We start from the raw sequence: 17,827 nt of genomic DNA, 5'->3' as shown, positions 1-17,827 counted from the left end.
CCCACAACAGGGGGCGCAAATGAACAGTCAATAGATGAGCCAAAAGGTAACAATTTAATGTTGTGAATGTGCACAACGATGATACAGACAATCACAGAATCTGACAGCAGTCAATACACCAAGGTGACATGTGGGCAGGCTCGAGGATAGAAGACGTCTGTCCTGATAAGAGCCGGAACCACACGATTTCCACCGCCACAGAACCCGGAGAATACGGGAGCCGCCAAGTCCCGAATTCCCAGGTGATCACCGTCCCCGACTGTCGGATCTGGTACTGCTGGCGAGGAGCACAAACAGTGAGATGTGGGTGTGTGCACACCCAGTAACAAAAACAGTCAGAAGGTGGAAAGTCACCTCCACCTCTAATCACACACACGTGCAGCTCCTGTCAACCACTTATCTGGTTGGGGTATGAAGCGAAGCCATCGCTGATCACACCAAACGCCAATCCCACAGATAAGGAAACACTTACAGGAAAATGGCTGCAAAAAAGTTCAGACTATTAGTCAGTGTTTTCAGTTTAGCAGAGAATTACCTTCTCAGGTAGATGATATCTCGGCAGCGAGGTGGAGATGACATCCGGCTTTTATGGAGTGATGAAATGAAGATGGGTGACAGCTGTCATGAGTTGATGTGTGACAGCTGTCACTCCCGGTTGTGTCCGTGGTGGCAGCGCCCTCTTGTGCCTGAAGCCCGCACTTCAGGCAGGGCGCCCTTTGGTGGTGGGCCAGCAGTACCTCCTCTTCTGGCGGCCCACACAACAGGACCCCCTCTCAACGGGCGCCTCCTGGCGCCCGACCAGGCTTGTCCGGGTGACGTCGGTAGAAGTCGGCCAGGAGGTCCGGGTCCAGGATGAAGCTCCTCTTCACCCAGGAGCGTTCCCCTCCCAGTCCACCAGATACTGAAACCCCTGGCCCTTCTGACGGATGTCCAGGAGCCTGCGAACCGTCCATGCAGGCTCCCCATCGATGATCCGGGCAGGAGGCGGCGCCGGTCCGGGAGCACAGAGGGGTGAGGTGTGGTGTGGCTTGATCCGGGAAACATGAAAAACCGGGTGGACCCGCAGTGAAGCTGGGAGCTGGAGCTTCACTGCGGCCGGACTGAGGACTTTGAGGATCTTGAATGGACCAGTATACCTGTCCTTGAGTTTGGGTGAGTCCACTTGGAGGGGGATGTCCTTCGTTGAAAGCCACACCTCCTGCCCAGGCTGGTAAGCAGGGGCCGGGGAACGCCGGCGGTCTGCATGGGCCTTAGCCCTCGTCCGGGCCTTCAACAAGGCAGAACGGGCGGTGCGCCACACCCGACGGCATCTTCGCAGGTGGGCCTGGACCGAGGGCACACCGACCTCTCCCTCCACCACGGGGAACAGTGGGGGCTGGTACCCCAGACACACCTCAAATAGGGAGAGGCCGGTGGCAGAGGACACCTGGCTGTTATGGGAGTACTCGATCCAGGCCAGATGGTGACTCCAGGCCGATGGGTGCGCGGATGTAACACAGCGGAGGGCCTGTTCAAGTTCTTGGTTGGCCCGCCCTGCCTGTCCATTCGTCTGAGGGTGATACCCGGACGAGAGGCTCACGTTGGCCCCCAGTTCTCTGCAGAAACTCCTCCAAACCTGTGAGGAGAACTGAGGACCACGGTCCGAGACAATGTCAGTTGGTATCCCATGCAGACGTACGACGTGGTGGACCAGGAGGTCTGCTGTCTCCTGGGCCGTAGGGAGCTTCGGGAGGGCCACGAAGTGGGCCGCCTTGGAGAAACGGTCCACTATCGTGAAGATGGTCATCATGCCCTGGGACGGCGGGAGGCCCGTGACAAAGTCCAGGCCAATGTGAGACCAGGGGCGACGAGGCACCAGAAGCGGTTGCAGAAGTCCTTGTGCCTTGGAGTGGTCTGCCTTGCCCCTGGCACAGGTGGTGCAGGCCTGGACATACTCCCGGACGTCGGCCTCCATGGACGCCCACCAGAAGCGCTGCCGGACAACTGCCACGGTCCTACGCACCCCTGGGTGACAGGAGAGCTTGGACCTGTGACAGAAGTCCAAGACTGCAGCTCTGGCCTCTGGTGGGACGTATAAACGGTTCTTTGGTCCAGTTCCGGGGTCCGGGCTCCGTGCCAGGGCCTCCCGGACGGTCTTCTCCACGTCCCAGGTGAGGGTGGCCACGATAGTGGACTCCGGAATGATGGGCTCTGGTGGATCCGACAGCTCAGTCTTGACCTCATCTTCATGCACCCGGGACAAGGCATCCGATCTCTGGTTCTTGGTCCCGGGGTGGTAGGTGATTCAGAAGTCAAAACGCCCGAAGAACAGTGACCAGCGGGATTGCCTGGGGTTCAGCCGCTTGGCGGTCCTGATATACTCCAGGTTCTGATGGTCAGTGAAAACCGTGAATGGCACAGACGCTCCCTCCAACAGGTGTCTCCACTCCTCAAGAGCCTCTTTCACTGCAAGGAGTTCTCGATTGCCAACGTCATAGTTCCGTTCAGCTGGGGTCAACCTGCGAGAAAAGTAGGCACACGGGTTAAGAACCTTATCGGTCTCTCCGCTCTGGGATAGCACGGCTCCTATCCCTGAGTCAGAGGCGTCCACTTCAACCATGAACTGGCGGCTAGCGTCGGGCTGCACCAGAACTGGTGCAGACAAGAACCGGCGTTTCAACTCCTTGAACGCGGCTTCGCACCGATCCGACCAGGTGAAGGGGACTTTTGGAGAGGTCAGGGCTGTCAGGGGGCTAACTACCTGACTGTAGCCCTTAATGAACCTCCTGTAGAAATTTGCGAAGCCGAGGAACTGTTGCAGCTTCCTACGGCTTGTTGGTTGGGGCCAATCTCTCACTGCCGCAACCTTGGCCGGATCAGGGGCGACGGAGTTGGAGGAGATGATGAACCCCAGGAAGGACAAAGAGGTGCAGTGAAACTCATACTTCTCACCCTTCACAAACAGCCGGTTCTCCAACAACCGCTGCAGGACCTGACGTACATGCTGTACATGAGTCTCAGGGTCCGGGGAAAAGATGAGTATGTCATCCAGATATACGAAGACGAATCGGTGCAGGAAGTCCCGCAAGACGTCATTAACCAAAGCTTGGAACGTCGCGGGGGCGTTAGTGAGGCCGAACGGCATGACCAGGTACTCAAAATGACCTAATGGGGTGTTGAATGCCGTCTTCCATTCATCTCCCTTCCGGATCCGAACCAGGTGGTACGCATTCCTGAGGTCCAGTTTGGTGAAAATTTGGGCTCCATGCAAGGGCGTGAACACTGAATCCAACAGGGGTAAAGGGTATCGATTACAAACCGTTATGTCGTTCAGCCCCCTGTAATCAATGCATGGACGGAGTCCGCCATCTTTCTTGCCCACAAAAAAGAAACCTGCACCCATCGGGGAGGTGGAATTCCGGATCAACCCGGCAGCTAATGAGTCCCGGATGTAGGTCTCCATTGATTCGCGCTCGGGACGTGAGAGATTGTACAGCCTGCTGGACGGGAACTCAACGCCCGGGACCAAATCAATGGCACAATCGTACGGACGGTGCGGGGGAAGGGTGAGTGCCAGATCCTTGCTGAAGACATCAGCAAGATCGTGGTACTCCCTTGGCACCGCCGTCAGATTGGGAGGGACTTTAACCTCCTCATTAGCGTTTACACCAGGAGGAACCGAGGATCCTAAACAATTCCGGTGGCAGGTTTCGCTCCACTGAGCCACAACCCCAGACGGCCAGTCAATCCGGGGATTGTGTTTAATCATCCATGGGAAGCCCAAAATCACGCGGGAGGTAGAAGGAGTTACAAAAAACTCAATCTCCTCCCGGTGATTCCCAGACACTACCAGGGTTACAGGTAGTGTCTTGTGTGTGATAAAAGGGAGAAGAGTGCCATCTAGTGCTCGCACCTTCACTGGCGAAGAAAGCGCCACCAGAGGGAGCCCTACCTCCCTTGCCCATCTGCTATCCAGCAGATTCCCTTCTGACCCCGTGTCCACCAGTGCTGGGGCTTGAAGGGTTAAATCCCCGCTCAGGATTGTAACTGGGAGTCGTGTTGAAAGATGTGTATGACCCACGTGAATGTTTTGACCCCCCCCTCAGCCCAGTCTCTAAGGGCGGGCGTTTGTGTTTTGACCGTTTGGGGCAGACTCTCTGCTGATGCTCACTCGAGCCGCAGACAAAGCACTCCCCGCGGATCAGCCTCCTCTGTCTGAATGTGGCCCTGCTCGTGTCCCTAGCATCGTCAGTAGGGGGACCTGTAGCCACACGGAGCGCTGTGGCTGTGGAGCGTGGGGAAGACGGCTCTCTTTCGGACCCGGGAGGAAGAGGGACGGCTTGTGCCTGACCACGCCCTTCGCCTCGCTCCCGTCGGCGTTCTTCTAACCGATTGTCCAATCGTATAACCAAATCGATAAGCTCAGCCAAATCCCGCGGTTCCTCCTTAGCCACCAGGTGCTCCTTCAGGACCGACGACAGTCCGTTTATGAAGGCGGCGCGGAGCGCAGTCATATTCCAGCCGGATCTCGCAGCCGTGATGCGGAAGTTGGCTGCATATTTGGCTGCGCTCCGGCGCCCCTGTCTCATTGACAGCAGCACGGTAGACGCGGTTTCGCCTCTGTTGGGGTGATCAAAAACGGTTCTGAGCTCCCTCACAAACCCAGTATAAGAGGCAAGGAGCCGTGAACCTTGTTCCCAAAGCGCTGTAGCCCAAGCGCGTGCCTTACCTCGAAGCAAATTAATCACGTAAGCCACCTTACTGGCATCAGACGCGTACATCACGGGACGCTGTGCAAAGACGAGCGAACACTGCATAAGAAAGTCCGCGCACGTCTCCACACAACCTCCGTACGGCTCTGGGGGGCTTATGTATGCTTCAGGGGATGGTGGGGGGGGTCGTTGAATGACCAGTGGAATGTCTGTATTCGGCACCGGGTCGGCAGGAGGAGGAGCTGCAGCAGCGCCCTGAGCGCGCGCTTCCACCTGCGCGGTGAGAGCCTCCATCCTGCGATTAAGGATGATGTTTTGCTCGGTCATCAGGTCCATCCTAGCGGTAAAGGCGGTGAGGATGTGCTGCAACTCACCAATCACGCCTCCAGCCAACGCCTGTGCACCCTGCTCTTCCATTGGCTGTCCAACAGATGGTTGACGCCCCTCGGGATCCATGACGTTGGCCGAGATATCCTGTTGGGGAAAGTGTAGTGACACGGACCCACAAAAGGGGGCGCAAATGAACGGTCAATAGATGAGCCAAAAGGTAACAATTTAATGTTGTGAATGTGCACAACGATGATACAGAATCTGACAGCAGTCAATACACCAAGGTGACGTGTGGGCAGGCTCGAGGATAGAAGACGTCTGTCCTGATAAGAGCCGGAACCACACGATTTCCACCGCCACAGAACCCGGAGAATACTGGAGCCGCCAAGTCCCGAATTCCCAGGTGATCACCGTCCTCGACTGTCGGATCTGGTACTGCTGGCGAGGAGCACAAACAGTGAGATGTGGGTGTGTGCACACCCAGTAACAAAAACAGTCAGAAGGTGGAAAGTCACCTCCACCTCTAATCACACACACGTGCAGCTCCTGTCAACCACTTATCTGGTTGGGGTGTGAAGCGAAGCCGTCGCTGATCACACCAAACACCAATCCCACAGATAAGGAAACACTTACAGGAAAACGGCTGCAAAGAAGTTCAGACTATTAGTCAGTGTTTTCAGTTTAGCAGAGAATTACCTTCTCAGGTAGATGATATCTCGGCAGCGAGGTGGAGATGACATCCAGCTTTTATGGAGTGATGAAATGAAGATGGGTGACAGCTGTCATGAGTTGATGTGTGACAGCTGTCACTCCCGGTTGTGTCCGTGGCGGCAGCGCCCTCTCGTGCCTGAAGCCCGCACTTCAGGCAGGGCGCCCTCTGGTGGTGGGCCAGCAGTACCTCCTCTTCTGGCGGCCCACACAACAGTTTTGAAGGCCTGTCAGGCTACCTGTCTCTGTGCTTGGACAAGACAATCTGGGTACCAACCTTGGCTGGGAGAGTAACCTGCAGTGAACTGTTGTCCCATCCAGAGGGAATCGTAGAGTAGACACCAAAAGGTGTCACAGCCTATATAGAACTTCTTCTTCTATTTGTTACTTAGCAGGTGGCTTAGTCGCAAACAAGTTGGACTACACACTTTTAGACTGGAGATCTATTTCAGGTGTGTTCTTCAGTCAAGGTTTGAAGCTCAAATGGAGCAGCATTGGACATCTTGGGTCCGCCTAACTAACCTGTTAGCCTAAGCTTGTTTGGGAACTCCGAAAAATGTGGGTGTGTTTGGACTTCATTTGTTTGACTCAGGTCATGCTGTTTTTTTCCATGCACACCTCTTTCCCCATTTATGGGTTGGCTGGGAGTAAGATGCCGTTTTGCCCTACCAAGTTGGCAACATCAAGAGTTACCAAGTTTGAGCTCCAAGACCACTCTTTAGACAACGAATGGGTGATGTAACAGATATATATATATATATATATATATATATATATATATATATATATATATATATATATATATATATATATATACTCAACAAAAATATAAACGCAACACTTTTGGTTTTGCTCCCATTTTGTATGAGATGAACTCAAAGATCTAAAACTTTTTCCACATAAACAATATCACCATTTCCCTCAAATATTGTTCACAAACCCGTCTAAATCTGTGATAGTGAGCACTTCTCCTTTGCTGAGATAATCCATCCTACCTCACAGGTGTGCCATATCAAGATGCTGATTAGACACCATGATTAGTGCACAGGTGTGCCTTAGACTGTCCACAATAAAAGGCCACTCTGAAAGGTGCAGTTTTATCACACAGCACAATGCCACAGATGTCGCAAGATTTGAGGGAGCGTCTTATGGTAGATGTCTCTACCATAAGCCGTCTCCAAAGGCGTTTCAGAGAATTTGGCAGTACATCCAACCAGCCTCACAACCGCAGACCACATGTAACCACACCAGCCCAGGACCGCCACATCCAGCATGTTCACCTCCAAGATCGCCTGAGACCAGCCACTCGGACAGCTGCTGAAACAATCGGTTTGCATAACCAAAGAATTTCTGCACAAACTGTCAGAAACCGTCTCAGGGAAGCTCATCTGCATGCTCGTCGTCCTCATCGGGGTCTTGACCTGGCTCCAGTTCGTCGTCGTAACCGACTTGAGTGGGCAAATGCTCACATTCGCTGGCGTTTGGCACGTTGGAGAGGTGTTCTCTTCACGGATGATGCGAAGGAGATGTGTTGCACTGCATGAGGCAAATGGTGGTCACACCAGATACTGACTGGTATCCCCCCCCAATAAAACAAAACTGCACGTTTCAGAGTGGCCTTTTATTGTGGGCTGTCTAAGGCACACCTGTGCACTAATCATGGTGTCTAATCAGCATCTTGGTATGGCACACCTGTGAGGTGGGATGGATTATCTCAGCAAAGGAGAAGTGCTCACTATCACAGATTTCGACTGGTTTGTGAACAATATTTGAGGGAAATGGTGATATTGTGTATGTGGAAAAAGTTTTAGATCTTTGAGTTCATCTCATACAAAATGGGAGCAAAACCAAAAGTGTTGCGTTTATATTTTTGTTGAGTATGCACACAGCGTATTGTCTCAACCCAGCACACTAATACCCCCATCACACATACGCCGATTGAGGCCGAATTGTGTCAGAATGACACATCTGGCCACATTCGGGAAATATTGAGGTGTGGTCTGAAGACCAACAGATGGCAGTCTATGAACATCAACATATTTGGTCCCATTTGCTCAGCTGTCATGAGTGTGTTGCACTTGTTTAAAACATTCTTGGAGCTATTGAGATGGAACACACATCTGACGGCAGTCTATATGCAGTTTTTGCATTATCTGATTGCAGTCTACATATTCTGAAGACATCAAAACAGCATCGGAAACAATCTAATTGCGGTTGATTGAGCTCCGAGATCGATCGGTCACAGCAAAGCCTGCCGGCATGTTGTGCCACAGATATCCACCTCCACTGGGCCCCAGCCAGGGAGGGCAAAGGAAATGTTGATATGTAATAACATGTATGTGGCACACATTCATTATATACAATGGTTGGAAACGCCGCGCAATCAAATTGAAAGCACCGTTTGTCACTGCACCTCTCCGTGGTCTCATCAGTAATGCGTCATAGCGCACGTCAGACACAGAGTTGAACGGATCTCACGGCTGTAATATGTATATTATTACCTGCTCACCTTCTAAACTCTGTAGGAGGTGTGACATGGAACTGTATCCCAGATTGTGACAACATTATTAAACATGAAACTCACCTCCAACACCGAACCAGGACAGCGCAGAGCGCACAGGAACCAAACCACAGCCTGTAGAGAAAAGCCTCTCACCAGCCTGCTGTGTGTTCCAAATAACCACGCAAAAATGAACTCAAATGAACATGTGATAATCCAACTGACATCACGATGTACAGACTTGCATTGTGCTCCTGAAGTAAGCAAAAAAGAAATTAAAATTCACCAGAAAGGCTGCGTCTGACGCATGGTGTGACACTGTTGCAAACTTTCAGCAAAGGTGTCCAGTTTTGTGCACAGGCCTGCTGCACCCTGCGCTCCACGCGTCTGTGTTCATAAAGGTTGCATGAGCCACTATGGCTGCAGGGTGCATGTGCGCGCATGCCACTGGACATCTTTGCTGAAAGTTTGCTGGCAGTGGGTCAAACAGTCACACCATACGTCAGACACAGCTTTGACACATATGGCGTGAGTCCGGTCCATGCGTTGGTTGTACTCTGGTGTCCAGTACCGGTAGGGATTGTGCGACGGGAGGAACACAGCGCTGCCTCCCACTCCGGTCCCGTGTTTGCAATCCAGATGTTTGGACATCAGGCAGTCTTCAGCGCCTTTTATGGCTGTCTGACCGCAGTCTGTGTCATCTACCTGTTGTCCACATACACTTTGGATGCCATCATGTACGTGTGGATGAGGTAATCTGGATGCGTTCTGACACTGCTGACCATGCCTCTTTTCCTCCTGACTGCGTCCAGTTATGGCAATATTTGCAGTTTCGTCCTGGTTCCTGCACATTCTTTTTATGTGTGCCGGGGCCTTAACTGTCACTCAAAGCAACCACGCCCCTGATTATTAATAGCTTTATGGCTTAAAATAGCTTAAAGTCATGTGTTATATGCTCCCCCCCTTCCTGTAAAGTCATCATGAACGGGGAACCGAGCTACAAAGACCAAATCCGTTTTTGTGCCAGGCTGTTAATGTGCATTTCTGGTGTAAATTTGGACACTTGAGGCTGTCTCGCTTTTGGAGTCAGCCTCAAGTGTCCATTGAAGGAACTGCACTTGTCGGAATGCCCTCATTGGCTTCATTTTTCAACACTGGAGGTTGCTGCTCGATCACAATGTATACACAATCATAGAGGAGGCGCACACACAGTATGTTTTGCTGCGATAATGAGAACAGCATAAGTCTCGCTCTGACTCGATAGAGGAGGCCAAGTTATGAGTTCATCATTCTCCTCAGACCTCTGCAATGTTTGTTGTTGTCTGTTTTCTTATTTGTATTCTGTCTGTGTTGTGGGCCTCTCTTTCTGGCCTGTGCACCTGTCAGTCAAGATCTCTTTAGAAGAACCATAAAGTTCTATTTCTAGTCCTGCAAGTGGTTGTGGTTTGGGTTTACAAAGAGCAAAGATGCTGTATAAGCCACATTCTTTTGATGTCGACTTTCTTCGTGCCTGTGAGACTTGGATGTGGTTGTCGTACCCCTGCCTCATTTCGACGTGGTATCAAAACACATGAAAGGCCAGACTGTTTTTTTTTTTTTTTCTTTTTCTCCACTAAAGAGGTTACATTTCCCTCACATCTGTCTGTGGGATTTTTTTTTTTTTTTAGCTGGATCAAAAACAGATGAATTAATTGACATAAAAAGTTAGCTAAATGGCCGGATCTGGACTGGAATACAAGCCTTCACATTTTCGGATTTAGCTGGATAAATAGGATCAGAGACATTCCCTTTTTATTTGTTTATTTATTCTGTGCATTGTACGTTTGGGTTTTGGCAGAGGAATCTGCTTTAATGAGTGTTTTGAGCACGCTGCTGTTTTCCATGAATATGTCTGTGCATATGTTTTGCTGAAGTTTACCTTTGGAACCCTAAGATCCATAAATATTTGGACTTTGACTTCACGTTCATGAATTGTTTTCCACTTCAGTGGAAAGCAAATGAAGCACACTATCAGCGTTCATACATTGTGATTTTATTTGAAATCACAGGGCTTGTCAATGATGACACAAATGATAATTACAGTAATTTTGGGCAAATTTGAACTCATGATTAATTTATACAGTTTCTCGCTGACTTTCAAACATCCTGCTTTACTTATCTTTTAAATATCCCTGTGCTAACAGGCTAACTAAGGTTAGAAACTAAAGCTAACAGACTATAAAAAGTAAACTGGAAGAATATTTTTTTAGTTTAAAATGAGTATACTTGAAATACTTGCATGCACTACTTTTTGGATGGTCAGGGTAAGGTTAACAGGGTAATCTTGGTTAGCCTGTTAACCTGTTAACCTCGGTTAGCTGTCAAGCTAACCTTGGTTGCCAGTGCTAATAGGCTAACCTTTTTAGCACAGGCAACCAAGGTTAGCCTGTTAGCTTTAGCTTGCTTTACAACTCCGATATGAGGGTGTGTGTTTGGGCTTCATTGCCCCCCGTGTCATGCCAGTCTTGCCCGTACTTCAACTCTGTAACTATTTATGTGTTGGCTGGAAGTTAGCCAGGATTTGTTCAGTATACATGAGGGTGCTTCAAATCTTTTTTGGCCTCAACCAGAAAATGTCACAGGAGAAAACTCATTCTTCCATTATTTTTCGTCATAGTCTCCCTTCATCAATGCACTTGGTCCACCAATGTTCAAGCTTTGATATCTCTTTGCAAAGTAAAGTCACATAATGAGCCGTCAGATGCTTTTGCTTCCGGGTGAGACCGAGAACTTTTTGAAGCGCCCCTGTATACAGTCTGTGGTCATAGCAATGTTGGCGATATCACATATTGATGTTGTGATGATTTGTGGTGGTTGCTACTGATGTTTGGCAGATATAGCCGCAATGGCATCACAGTGGTGTCTTAGGCCTTGTCCACACGGGGACAGATGCAATCTTTTTATTTTTCATTTTCAAAAAGTGTTCCGTAAACACGGCACCATTTTAAGAAATATCTGTGTACACACGAAGTCACTGAAATCGACTGAAAACCCTGTAGTATATATGCCTGGCCTGTATGTGGTGCTGTAACACTTAGACAAAAAAACAGAAGAAGTGGTAGAGCATGCACTTACAAAGTCGAATTTCTGCCTCAAGTCACACTGGAATACACATCGACTAAACTACAAGAGAATTTTGACTAGGAATTGTGTCAATCCGCTGATATAATGGACGCGTTTCAGGCATTCTTTCACAAAAGGCGGCGTTTTGAAATTTATCTGCTCTGGCACCCGTTTTCAAACGGTAGAGTTTTCAGGTTCCGAAAACATGATTCCGTGTAGATGAAATGCTGATGCGGTTACGCCTAAACTTGTCTCCATGTGGACGGACCCTTTGTGGACTACAAGTTGGGCATGACGGTGGCCACCAATTTCAACATGTGTTAAATCTATCAGCCAAAATACCACAAAGTCGTACTTGGACATGTGGCACAAAATGTTCCACATGGCCCTTCTAAGATACAAACAGACGTAAGCAGTGGCCTTCAACTCACCATTGGTGGCTGCCACTGTCTTATGTTTCTGACTTTCAAAAGAAGAAACACACCAAACAAAAATGGCAAAGCCACAAAGATTGTTACACATATACTGAAGTTGAATTTAATTTCATTTAATAAGTCATATCCACCCTCCACCTACCCACTTCTTTGCAGACTAGAAAGTACAGTAAATGTATTTGGTTCCCTAAACCATCTGTGGCATAATAATATGCCCCAGTAAATCCAAGCAGGTTGTCAGTGGTGAGTGAAATTACATTTTTCTCACATTCCCATTGGCATAAATCTTTTGTCACCTTCACACAATAATGATACAAGTTAATAGACTATAATGAGATTCCCCAAAGGAGATGGAATTTGATCAATAGGCCACTTAGTTCATGGTTTGTATTATTACTTGTGAGACATTTTTACTTCACATTTTTAAAAACTTGACAACCGACCCTGTGTTACAGTTTTCTCTCCAGCAGCAGAAGATGTAAATGTAGTTTATTTGGGCTGGAGGCTGCTGGAACGAATTAAATCAGTTGTGAACAGACAAGTCGCTGCTGTTAATTAGTTTCATGCAGCTCCGGCTTCTATAGAGTCTCAACTTATAACCAAGCAGCAACATCCCTAACTGAAAAATGAAGCCAGCACGGAAGTGCAAAAATATTCTAGTTCCATGAAAGGCCACTTGAGGTTGGCTCCAATTGGCTCCAAAAACCCTTAGAAGTCCCATAAAATCACCAAATTTGCAGCAGAAATAAACATACCTATAGGTAGTTTCCTTGTTCATGACAACTGTGTGGGGTGAATTTGTATATAACACAGTAATTTAAGCTATTTTAAGCCATACAACCAGGCACTGAAGCACTTTGCACTTTGTCACTATAATACAGTACTTTTGCACCTCAACACCCATCATAAAACTCTTTTTGTTCCTCCACCTGTCGCCTACTTATCATCCATCAATTATTGTTACTTGGAGTTGTAAATATTTGTATGTGTATTCTGTTTTAATTGTTTTTCTGTTGTGATTAATTTATTTTGGTATGTTGTGTGGTCGTAGTCTGTTTCTATGTAACAGGGACTACGGATGGAAATGAGCATCTTGCTATACAATGTTCATTAATATGCATTGTCCCATTTCAAATATATATATATATATATAGACACAGTTATGTATAATTTTGGGTGTGGTTGCTTTGAGTGACAGGTAGACTGCTGGAGGGCCCACAACCCAGCTAGCAGAGGTTACTAGGTAGCTACTGTGAACTTAACCATGTTTGTCCTTCCTGAGCATTTTTTAAAACAAATATCTGAGATAATATGGGTTGTTGTGTGGTTAATTATACTAATAAACTATCTAAGAAATCTGTGTTTCAGTAAAAGTTTAGTATTTGTAGGTTAGCACCTTGCACCTACTGTTTTACACTGGAGCATCAATAGCTCCAGTTACTGAGACAATATCCCAGTTATAATTTTTAACAACAGCACACAAGCCATCCATGATGAAAACCACTGCCCAGTCCACAGAAATATACATTAATAAGGCAATAAACCAAGGTTAGCCTGTTAGCCTTAGTTTGTTTAGTTTAGTAACAATGAGGTGGTGATGGGGGGGGGGGGGGGGTTCAAGAGTCATTCATCCTTCACAGTTCATGTTGGATTTGTCAATGTGCTACCTCATTTGGCTGGGAGTTAGGCGGATTCAGGCGCTGCCAAAATGTTGAAATCCAAAACAGTCCAACTTGAGCTTCAAACCTGCTCTTTAAATAACCTTCAGAAAACATCACCGAGGGTTTCTCCATAATATCCAGTGAGGAAAATAAGTATTTGAACACCCTGCGATTTTGCAAGTTCTCCCACTTAAAAATCATGGAGGGGTCTGAAATTTTCATCTTAGGTCCATGTCCACTGTGAGACATACAAGGTCTATTAAAAAAGTAGCCGACCTTATTATTTTTTTCAAAAACCATATGGATTTGAATCACGTGTGATTGCATCAGACAAGCTTGAACCCTCGTGTGCATGCGTGAGTTTTTCCACGCCTGTCGGTTGCGTCATTCACCTGTGAGCAGGCTTTGAGTGAGGAGTGGTCCATCCCCTCGGCGGATTTTCATTGTCAGGAAATGGCGGAATGATTTGGGCTTTTTTTCCATCAGAATTTTTTCAGAAACTGCTAGAGACTGGCAGCTGGAAACCATTCGAAAAATTTATCTGGCTTTCGGTGAAAATTTTACGGGCTTCACAGAGAATAAGGAGTGTTACTACAGCTTTAAGGACGCTCGGCGCGCCGCGCTCCGTGCCGCCATCGAGAGCCACAAACCACCGGATCATTTCTAAACGGATGGCTCTGTGGAGCCGGACCGTCGTGTGCCATTTCTCTGGTTATCACAAGAGCTGGACATCAACCATTTTCTGGCAGATTTCACTTTTAACAAGAGATTTTGTCATGGAAAGCCGAGCAGAGGCTTCGCGCCTCACGACCGATTTGCTGATGGAGCGAGACAAAGGAACACCTCCATTTTGGTCTCACAGGACGGCTTTGAGATGGCGTTCAGACAGCTGTCGGTGGTTTTTCCATCGAGTGATTATCCGAGAAATTGTGGATGTGCCTGGACATGCCAGAACATGTCCCGTGAGGCTTCATCACGGCATTGCTTTGCGCCATGCGGCACCGCCGCGACGCGCGGAATTCCTCCGCACGTCTGTCTCAATGTGCTGAAAAAGTGCTGATGTCCACATCTTTTCACAATTCCTGTGCTAGTCAGACGACGTCCCCGATAAAACACAGCGTCCAGTTTGGAAATGAACGGCACATTCCACTGTTACAGGGGTTTTTGTCATGGAAAGAGGAGTGGAGGCTTCGCTCGTCGCGGCGGTGCCGCATGGCGCACAGCAACGCCGTGATGAAGCCTCACGGGACATGTTCTGGCATGTCCAGGCACATCCACAATTTCTCGGATAATCACTTGATGGAAAAACCACCGACAGCTGTCTGAATGCCATCTCAAAGCCGTCCTGTGAGACCAAAACGGAGGTGGTTTTGTTTCGCTCCAGTAGCGAATCCATCGTGATGTGCAAAGCCTCCGCTTGGCTTTCCATGACAAAATCTCTTGTTAAAAGCCGTCCTCTCCTTAAAGCTGTCCTTAAAGCTGTAGTAACGCTCCTTATTCTCTGTGAAGCCCGTAAAATTGTCACCGAAAGCCCGATAAATTTTTCAAATGGTTTCCAGCTGCCAGTCTCTAACAGTTTCTGAAAAAATTCTGATGGGGAAAAAAAGCCCAAATCATTCCGCCATTTCCTGACAATGAAAATCCGCCGAGGGGGTGGACCACGCCTCACTCAAAGCCTGCTCACAGGCGAATGACGCAACCGACAGGCGTGGAAAAACTCACTCATGCGCATGAGGGTTCAAGCTTGTCTGACGCAATCACACGTCATTCAAATCCATATAGTTTTTGAAAAAATAAAAAGGTTGGTTTCTTTTCTAATAGACCTCGTAATCTAAAAATATCTGGAAATTACAATGAATGATTTTTTAATAATTTATTTGTATGTTACTGCTGCAAATAAGTATTTGATCCCCTACCAACCAGCAAGAATTCTGGCTCACACAGACCTGTTAATTTTTCTTTAAGAAGCCCTTTTATTCTGCACTCTTTACCTGTATTAATTGCACCTGTTTGAACTTGTTACCTGTATAAAAGACACCTGTTCACACACTCAATCAATCACATTCCAACCTGTCCACCATAGCCAAGACCAAAGAGCTGTCTAAGGACACCAGGGACAAAACTGTAGACCTGCACAAGGCTGGGATTGACTACAGGACAACAGGCAAGCAGCTTGGTAGAAGACAACAACTGTTATGATTATTTATTAGAAAGTGGAAGATACACAAGATGACTGTCAATCTCCCTTGGTCTGGAATTCCATGCAAGATCTCACTTTGTGGGGTAAGGATGATTCTGAGAAAGCTCAGTACTACACAGGAGGACCTGGTCAATGACCTGAAGAGAGTTGGGACCACAGTCACAAAGATTACATTAGTAACACATGATGATGTCATGGTTTAAAATCCTGCAGGGCAGCAAGGTCCCCCTGCTCAAGTCAGCACGTGTCCAGGCCCGTTTGAAGTTCACCAGTGACCATCTGGATGATCCAGAGGAGGCATGGGAGAAGGTCATGTGGTCAGATGAGACCAGAATAGAGCTTTTTGGAATCAACTCCACTTACCATGTTTAGAGGATGAGAGCAACCCCAAGAAAACCATCCCAACCGTGAAGCATGGGGTTGGAAACATCATACTCTGGGGGTGCTCTTCTGCAAAGGGGACAGGACGACTGCACCGTATTGAAGGGAGGATGGATGGGGTCATGTATTGCGAGATTTTGGCAAACAACCTCCTTCCCTCAGTAAGAGCATTGAAGATGGGTCATGGCTGGGTCTTCCAGCATGACAATGACCCCAAACACACAGCTAGGGCAACTAAGGAGGGGCTCTGTAAGAAGCATTTCAAGGTCCTGGAGTGGCCTGGCCAGTCTCCAGACCTGACCTCAATAGAAAATCTTTGGAGGGAGCTGAAACTCCAAACCTGAAAGATCTAGAGAAGATCTATATGGAGGAGTGGACCAAAATCCCTGCTGCAGTGTGTGCAAACCTGGTGAAAAACTACAGGAAACGTTTGACCTCTGTAATTGCAAACAAAGGCTACTGTACCAAATATTAACATTGATTTTCACAGGTGTTCAAATACTTATTTGCAGCAGTAACATACAAATAAATTATTTAAAAATCATACATTGTGATTTCCGGGTTTTTTTTGTTGTTGTTGTTGTTGTTTGTTTTAGATTATGTCTCTCACAGTGGATATGCACCTAAAATGAAAATTTCAGACCCCTCCATGATTTCTAAGTGGGAGAACTTGCAAAATTGCAGCGTGTTCAAATACTTATTTTCCTCACTCTATACACATCGATCTGCCATATCATCATGACCACTGACAGTGATATATTAGCAGTGTTGCCACAGTTACTTTGAAAAAGTAATCCAATTACTGATTACTGATTACTCCTTGAAAAAGTAACTTAGTTACTTTACTGATTACTCAATTATAAAAGTAACTAAGTTAGATTACTAGTTACTTTTTTAGTTACTTTCCCCAGCTGCCGACAACAACCCTCTGCCACCTCACCATGACAATGATACTTGTTTTGCCAAAACTCACTTTATAGTCACCCTTTCTTGACTTCAATGAAAATAAATACTTGTTTTATAAAAAGTAAAATAAAGACCTCTTTCTTCACCTCATATTTAACTGTTGACAGCACTGTAACAGTAAAACTTGCAATTTCTAACCTACATTGTTTATAAATGTAACTATTAAATTCTTTCTAACATTTTTCTAACATTTAAATTCTCTCTAAACATTTTACTTGTCAAAATTATTCTTATTATAAGTAGTATTAGTAGTTGTAGTAAAAAAAGGCTTCAAAACTGGACCTTTAATCTAGGGGTTTTGTGGGGGGCACATCCTTGCCCCACGCCCCCATTCCATCTGGATTCGCCCCTGCTTTGGTGGTTGAGCACAAAGAATGGATAACATTTATTTATGCAGAAAACATGATCAGATTTACAGGTAAGAAAGTTTTATTGCGTTTTCACATCATGTGGTCCTCAGAAAGAGAGTTTAGGTGCATTTGAGTGGAAAATAGTGTTAGTTGTTGACTAACGGGGATTAGCTGTTTTTAATGAGCAGATACGGAGTGGCTCAGCTCAGAATTCTAAATAAAGGAGAAAAAAAGCATAAAAATGTCTTTGTAAAGCTCACTGCAGGTGTGCTGGTTTCACCGTGCTTTAAGAGGTGAGGACGAGTCGTAACTGCTGCAGAAAACCACGGATGAAAAGCTCACAGCTCACTTAAAGTGGGCAGTTCAGTCGAACCCCAACCCCCTGCCCACGGACCAAGTTTAATGCTGCTATCGACCCACAATGCAAAAATAATAGTAACGCACAGTGACTTGGAGAAGTAACTTTAATCTGATTACTGATTTGGAAAGATTAACTCGTTAGAG

The 17,827-nt window shown here is 47.2% G+C and overlaps 1 protein-coding gene across 2 annotated transcripts in view; it reads left to right on the top strand.

Moving 5' to 3' along the window:
- Positions 1–17,827, top strand: part of ttyh2 (tweety family member 2) — a 182,892-nt gene that overhangs the window by 45,618 nt on the left and 119,447 nt on the right. The window lies entirely within an intron of this gene.

Source organism: Thalassophryne amazonica, chromosome 18, assembly GCF_902500255.1.
Source record: "Thalassophryne amazonica chromosome 18, fThaAma1.1, whole genome shotgun sequence".
In the NCBI taxonomy this organism is placed as follows: Eukaryota; Metazoa; Chordata; class Actinopteri; order Batrachoidiformes; family Batrachoididae; genus Thalassophryne; species Thalassophryne amazonica.
This window is presented reverse-complemented; position numbering and strand designations above follow the sequence as displayed.